Source organism: Lethenteron reissneri, chromosome 18 (assembly GCF_015708825.2).
Source record: "Lethenteron reissneri isolate LAM-NWPU_2019-01 chromosome 18, ASM1570882v1, whole genome shotgun sequence".
Classification (NCBI taxonomy): Eukaryota; Metazoa; Chordata; class Hyperoartia; order Petromyzontiformes; family Petromyzontidae; genus Lethenteron; species Lethenteron reissneri.
In genome coordinates this window covers 8,831,941-8,838,593 of record NC_083796.1, presented here as the reverse complement: position 1 = coordinate 8,838,593, position 6,653 = coordinate 8,831,941, and the positions used below count along the sequence as shown (strand labels likewise).

Sequence of the window (6,653 nt, the reverse complement as noted above, 5' to 3'; positions counted from 1 at the left end):
TGCTTAAAATATTCAGAGAACCCCCGAGGCAACAAATAAAAAATCATAAATAATAGGGGTTTACGTCTCGTGTTTTTGGGTATCCAATCAGGAAAAAAAAACTGAAACATCTTGCCAAAAATGTCAGTTCAATTACAATGCATGAAAAATATGGGTTAAGTCAGGTGAATTTACCTCTAGATATAAACACGGACACACACACATACGCACTGACAAACTGCATGCATATAACGATGTTAAATGTAAGTGTTTATTTTTGAATTGGATTAGACCTGAGAATAAGGCAAGATATAAATAGCTGTTCAATATTATTCAGTGGTTTCACAGTGTGTTGTCAGGGTCATGGATTTTTCCTCATTGCATTCTGAAACACCACATTTGTTGTGTTCGTGTGATTTAGACACATTGAAAACCACGAGGCTTTGTCGTTATCCACATAATATGTTGAATTGCAAACACTGATGCATCTTTAAATAAAACCTTTCAGGGAATATTACACTATATATGTATACATTCTACATATCTTTTCGTCAGGCATATGGGCATTTGTTTATTCATGCTAAATAAATAAATGTTTTGCATGAAAAACTTTTGCTTCATGCTGAGCGGTAGATATTGAAGCAAGTAGGGCGGAAAGAAGGCCATATCTTACCTCGTTGGGAACGGAAAGTTGTGCAACTTCAAAACTCCTTGAGCTGAGAGGTGGGATGATATGACACGAGAGTAGGCATGTTAACGAACCCCAGAGGCGTAGCTAGGCGGGGGGGGGGGGGGGGTACATATGTCCCCGGGCGCCAAGGTAAAGGGGCGCCAAAATGAGGCTTACAACGTTACATTATAACTTGTTGCGGCGGGTGCGGCAGCATGAAACTACTGCACACATCTACACCTCAACCAAAAGTGTATATATCCCGCCACACGCAGCCTACATGTCATCTAATTACATTTTGGTATGTGATTAAACGGGGGGGGGGGGGGGGGGGGCGCCAATTTTATAGTTCGTCCCCGGGCGCAAAATATGTTCCTTCTGAAAAGAGGTTATGAGGATGGGTGAAGCTTTCTTGGATAAATACATACCTTTGGAACATCACTATATTGTCACTTGTGGAATGCCACCATGGTGTAATTATTAGCACATTAAATCTCTACAGAGCTACCCACCCAGCAGTATAAATTCGCACACAACAGTCGATTGGCAGGTGGCACGTGGTGCTCCCACCTCTTCCAAGATGTATGTTAAACTTCTTTCGCACCGTATGTTGCCAACAGTATGGCAAAGTAGACCAAAATACCCTATCAGATGCCCTCTTTAGTGGAGACCCTTCTGCCAGCAGTGGTGTTTACATGCAAGCACTCGTGTGGCCAAGGACATCTCTCACTTGGAGGTAATGCCCATCTCTTGGTGATATCTTGGGATGGTATCACTCCAAATTTGCGGGTGTGACCAACGGAATAAATGGAATATTGATTATGCGCAGCATATCTGTAGTAACTGTTTGCTTCACCTGGTGTGGGGAATAATGAATTGCAAATCAATGTCGGCTCTAAGAATAGACCATGACACTGACTATTTCCCGCTCTGAGAAATGTGGATTCACTGCAGAAGTTTTTTTCTTTCAGAAATTACCTTTGCGTGCAACACGAGGCAAATGAAAATTGCATGAAAATTAAATAGAAATGTCAAACTATGGATTTGTAATGTTCTGCAGAGTGCATCGTGGAAGATAAAGAAGTTACATTTGCGCAAAATAAAGAAACCCAAATCACCCAGCCTGACGTCGCAGGAAAACGCCTGCTGATAGAATTTACATTACTTTGCTCGTTGTGCACAAACTACCTCATGAATATTCTTCATTGAACGCGAGCTTGCTATTCTGGTATCATCCAAAATACAATACGGTGCTGAATACTGTAACAAGATAATAATGCAATGGCTGGCTGCTTGTTTACTCTCAAAGATGCACAACTTTATGCTAAAACAGGAAAGAAAATGATCAAACTCATCGCTGTGACTAACGTCTGCAATAAAATTGCAACATTTTCCTTTCGGAGATCAGTTAGTTCTACCAGCGTTTCAAATAGCCTGGTTCAACATTGAAAGTATTTCAGATAGTATAAGAATTATTGAAACGGTTTAAAAAAAATTGAAATGCTATTTCCATTCTTCTTAATCAATATTTGTTATTCATTTTAGTTATTGTGCATTCCTAAATATTCGTTATTGTGTATTGTTATAGCGATAAATCAAGAAATAAATAGTCTGTGCTCTCTAGTTGCCTGGGTGAAACGTGATGGAGCTATGTCCTTGCCCAATCCTTGCTCAGGCATAATTTTATTTTAAAACAAGTATAACCCGTAAAAACAAAGTTTTTCACTATAAATCCTTTATATGCGTGGCGGCGAGAGTCCTCTCGTCCTCTGGCTTGAGATGGCTGCCACCTATGGGTCAGATGATTGTCTGCCAGTATTAAGCAATTGGTAATTAAATATTTAATTTGTTTTCCCTAAACAATATAAAATTTTGGAGAAAAAAAAATTTCACAAACATTAATTGTCTTGCACAACGAGTCTGTGTGCAAAATGTCAGCTCGATTGGATCACGGGAAGTGGGTTAAAAAACGACTGAAAGATTTGCACGGTCGTAAGCAAGCAAGCAAGCACGCAAGCAAGCAAGCAAGCGAACTTAATATAAAGGATTTAAAAACGAGAATGCTTACTGCTAGGATATTCCTTAAAACGGCAGGGCCATATTAAGCTGTAATATACGTGTTCATACCTATATGCAAATCAAATACGTGTCTGCTGAGAAAATTATCTTTTGCTTCTTGTTTAAAAATGCAATTAACACTTATCAGAAATCTTGCTCTGTCCAGCGTTGAAGGATCACCTCCTCGTTCTGAGACCACAACTTCTGTTTCATGTTCTCTCTTTTCTCTATTCACCATACAAACTGAATATCAATTTTCTTGGGTGTTGAAGATGCACTACTTTGCTATGTTTTTCTAGGCAGTGTGTGCACATAGCATGGTAGGCTCTGGACATTTTGTTTAAATGTGCTGTCAAGAATCATTTATTAGCTTGGATGGCAAGCCCCAACTGATGGAGTATGGAGCCAGTTCAAATCCATTAACTGTACAGCGAGAATAAATCGGAATTGGAGCGCTCATATAGACACATGTGAGAGACATACATTGTGTAGAAGATATCCAAGCATTAGTGGTAAAGGACAGATATTTGTGGTACAGATAACATGGATAATACAGAATTACGCTTTCAAAATGGTCCAAATTGATTAAAATGAAAATCAAAATGTCGATATACGTAATCAAAATGCTCAAGAACATATTCCAAATGCACACAATACAACTTGATTATCCAGTCAATATTATTACATAAATATAAGAGAAAATATTAATGAGACTTAGGCTTCTTTGATATAATCATAATAATTACACTCTATACTACCCACCAATTACTGAACCAATGATATGCTTGTCATTGTATAAAGCACCTGCAAATAATAATTAGCCTCACATTCAGATTTTCCTTTTTTTAAATCACATTTTTGCATGCTTTTTAATTATACGTCGTATATTAAAAGAATATTGGCCATGAAAATTATTTGAGAGAATTACTCCTCTTAAAGCTTTCGTGACTGCAGGGATTCATCTTCTTGGTTCTTTCGGTAAAGTCACGTAGAAGGGAAGTAATTCCTTTGTCAATGCGCCCAGCTTATATATATGCTCCAAGCTCGTGTGCTGTTTCATTCAGACTCTGTCGCCTCGACGGACCTGGTTTTCACCTGAGGACGGCTGCTTGCGTTGTGGCCGAAACGTCGTGAGAATTGTTTTATTATGTTTTATTTTTATTATTTTATTACTTCCCTTCTACGTGACTTTACCGAAAGAACCAAGAAGAGAAAAATTACTCCTCTTGTCCCACAGTGATATGCAGGACACACATATCCTATTATTCGCAGGGTTATGGACGATTTTACTCTTCTTATCTGCACGTAAAAAAAACATTGCAGATAACACTGTGTAACACAATTTTGTTTCTGGGTAGTAAGTGTTATTTCGTAATTGCTTATGCTTAAAAAGTATAGAAAATGGCTATTATTCCCCACAAACTTTGCTTTTGTGACCAGGACAGTGATATTTTGAAATGTATCTATTTTCAATGAGAAAATGGCCGAATTTGTGTCTTTTCCTTCAAATAAAGTCAGAAAAAACAACATATCAATCAAAATTAACAAGTATTTATACTAAAGTAATGCAAAAATTACTACAAAATATTTAAAATTGAGTAGTTTTTCGAGATTCACGATTATACTGTAAATCACTTTCACGATTCAGCCCCCAAATGTAGTCTTCCATCATGGTCTCGTTAAACTGTCCTTGGTAGCGGTGTTCAAAGTCCAGTATATCCTGGTGGAAGCACTCGCCTTGTTCCTCCGAGTACGCTCACATGTTCTCCTTTATCAAGATGAGCATCAAGGATATGGACTTTGAGGGACATCCTACAGCCCATTGTGCCATAGTTCTTCACCAGAGTCTCAACCAACTCCACTTAGTTTTCGACCTTGTAATTGTCCAGGAATCCACGAACCACTGCGACAAAGCTGTCCCAAGCCGCTTTCTCCTTACTAGTGAACTTCTTGTGGAATTAATTGCACTCCAGGATCTTCTTTTTCTGTGGTCCGACGAAGACACCGGCTTTGACCTTTGCCTCAGACAGCTTAGGGAAGAAGTCATTTTTTTACCTACGTGACTTTACCGAAAAAACTAAGATTATGAATCCTTGCAGTCACGAAAGCTTCAAATCTACAAGTACTTGGAGGCTGCCGACTCCTTATTTACAGCTCTGACAAATTGTTTCATAAGGCCCAATTTGATGTTCAGTGGTGGCATCAGCACCTTCCGGGGGTCCACCAGCGGCTCCCACTTGACGTTGTTCCTCCCCACAGAGAACTCGGTCCGCTGTGGCCAGTCCCGCCTGTGGTAGTGCGCCCTGGTGTACCTGCTGTCCCAAAGACAAAGATAGCAAGGAAACTTAGTAAAGCCGCCTTGGAGACCCATCAGGAATGTCACCATTTTGAAGTCTCTGATGTCCTCCCAGTCGTACTCATACTTCAAGGCGTCCAGCAAGGTCTTGATGCTGTAGCAATCCTCTGAGGTGCACCGAGTGAGCCAGGGAAAGAGACGGGTACTTGTTAGCATTATGGAGCAGCACGGCTTTGAGGCTCCTGGATGAGCTGTCAATGAAGAGGCGCCATTCATTCTGGTTACAGGCGATTCCGATTGCCTCGAACAGACTAGTCAAATTGTGGTAGAAGCAAAGCCCATCTTGAGGGGCGGGGAAGCTGCAAAAAGGTTGGTGATGCTTCCTCTGATCTGCGACTTGCACACGTTCATCCAACAATTTCCACTGATTGAGTCTATACGTCAAAAGCTCGGCATTGGACTTGGTGAGACCAAGATCTCTGATCAAGTCGTTGAGGTCTTTTTGGTTGGGGTAGTATGGGTTTCTTTCCTCATCTACACCTCTGAAATTGTCATCTATTCTACAACGTCTTCCTCACTCTCTGACTTTTCGCTCTCTTATAAAGAAGGCTGCTATCTCTTCGAAGGAGTGGGTATGGAGAGCTCATGGCAGTATGACACCGAGGCGATGGATGAAGGAAAGTCTGGATACGTGATAGGAGTACATTCTTACCAGTCCGACGTTTATAAGGGTCCACCATGCAGAAGTAGCAGTTGCTTGAGTGGTCAGTGAGTTCCCACCAAATTCTTGGGATAGCGAACTTCATGGCTCTCTTTTCCCCTCTGTACCATCCTACAAAAAATACATTTATTTCACCCATGACTAATGTCTAAGAGATCCTCGCAACATTTTTCATATATGATATATTTTTTTCAATAACATTGAAAATTGTAAAACATTTTAAAATTAAAAACTTTTACAATTTTTTTTTACAAATTTTGTAACATAAAATTCCGAGCAACACTTGTCCATCTTACCTTCCAGAGTTTTTTTTCATTGCTCGCAGGTGTGTCTTGATCCCCGAACAGGCATGCCGAAATATGCCTTGTAGACCTCACACATCTTAGCAGATGCTTCCACAGAGTACTTTTTCGCTCTTGTCTTGATAAATTGGCCGCAGACACAGCAAACTGTGTCTGCCGGATGCTTGCAGCCTCTTGATGCCATCTCAGAAAAATGCAGATATAGATCCACTTAGGCAGCTGGAACTAAACTGAACTGGTGGGCTTAAGGCCCCTGTATTTATCCTACTATTTATATTACTGGAAAGTTATAGAATGTTCTATAAGTTACTCCAAGTTTACTCAGCACTGAATATATCTGGAATGTTCTGGAAAATAGGTACATTTAAAATATCACTGTCCTGATCACAATAGCAAAGTTTATGGGGAATAAGAGCCATTCTCTATTTGAAGCTTTCGTGACTGCAGGAATCCATACTCTTTGGTTATTTTGGTAAAGTCACGTAGGCAGAAAAATAACCCTTACTGGCAGCTGATCTATATTTACTAAAGCAGTGCGTGGCCTCATTTGCAGTTAAACTATGCTATGTGCAACTGGTGCATTGACAATTTGATTACGCATAACTTGAAATGCTATAATTTATGCAC

General features: G+C 39.9%; 1 long non-coding RNA gene across 1 annotated transcript; it reads right to left on the bottom strand.

Moving 5' to 3' along the window:
* Nucleotides 1-2,649: 2,649 nt before the first annotated feature.
* Nucleotides 2,650-6,227, bottom strand: LOC133343593 (uncharacterized). The gene is made up of 3 exons (XR_009755268.1): nucleotides 6,021-6,227; nucleotides 5,716-5,835; nucleotides 2,650-5,022 (listed from the first exon to the last, which is right to left on the bottom strand). It is a non-coding gene; the product is annotated as an uncharacterized LOC133343593 (long non-coding RNA).
* Between the last annotated feature and the right edge of the window lie 426 nt (nucleotides 6,228-6,653).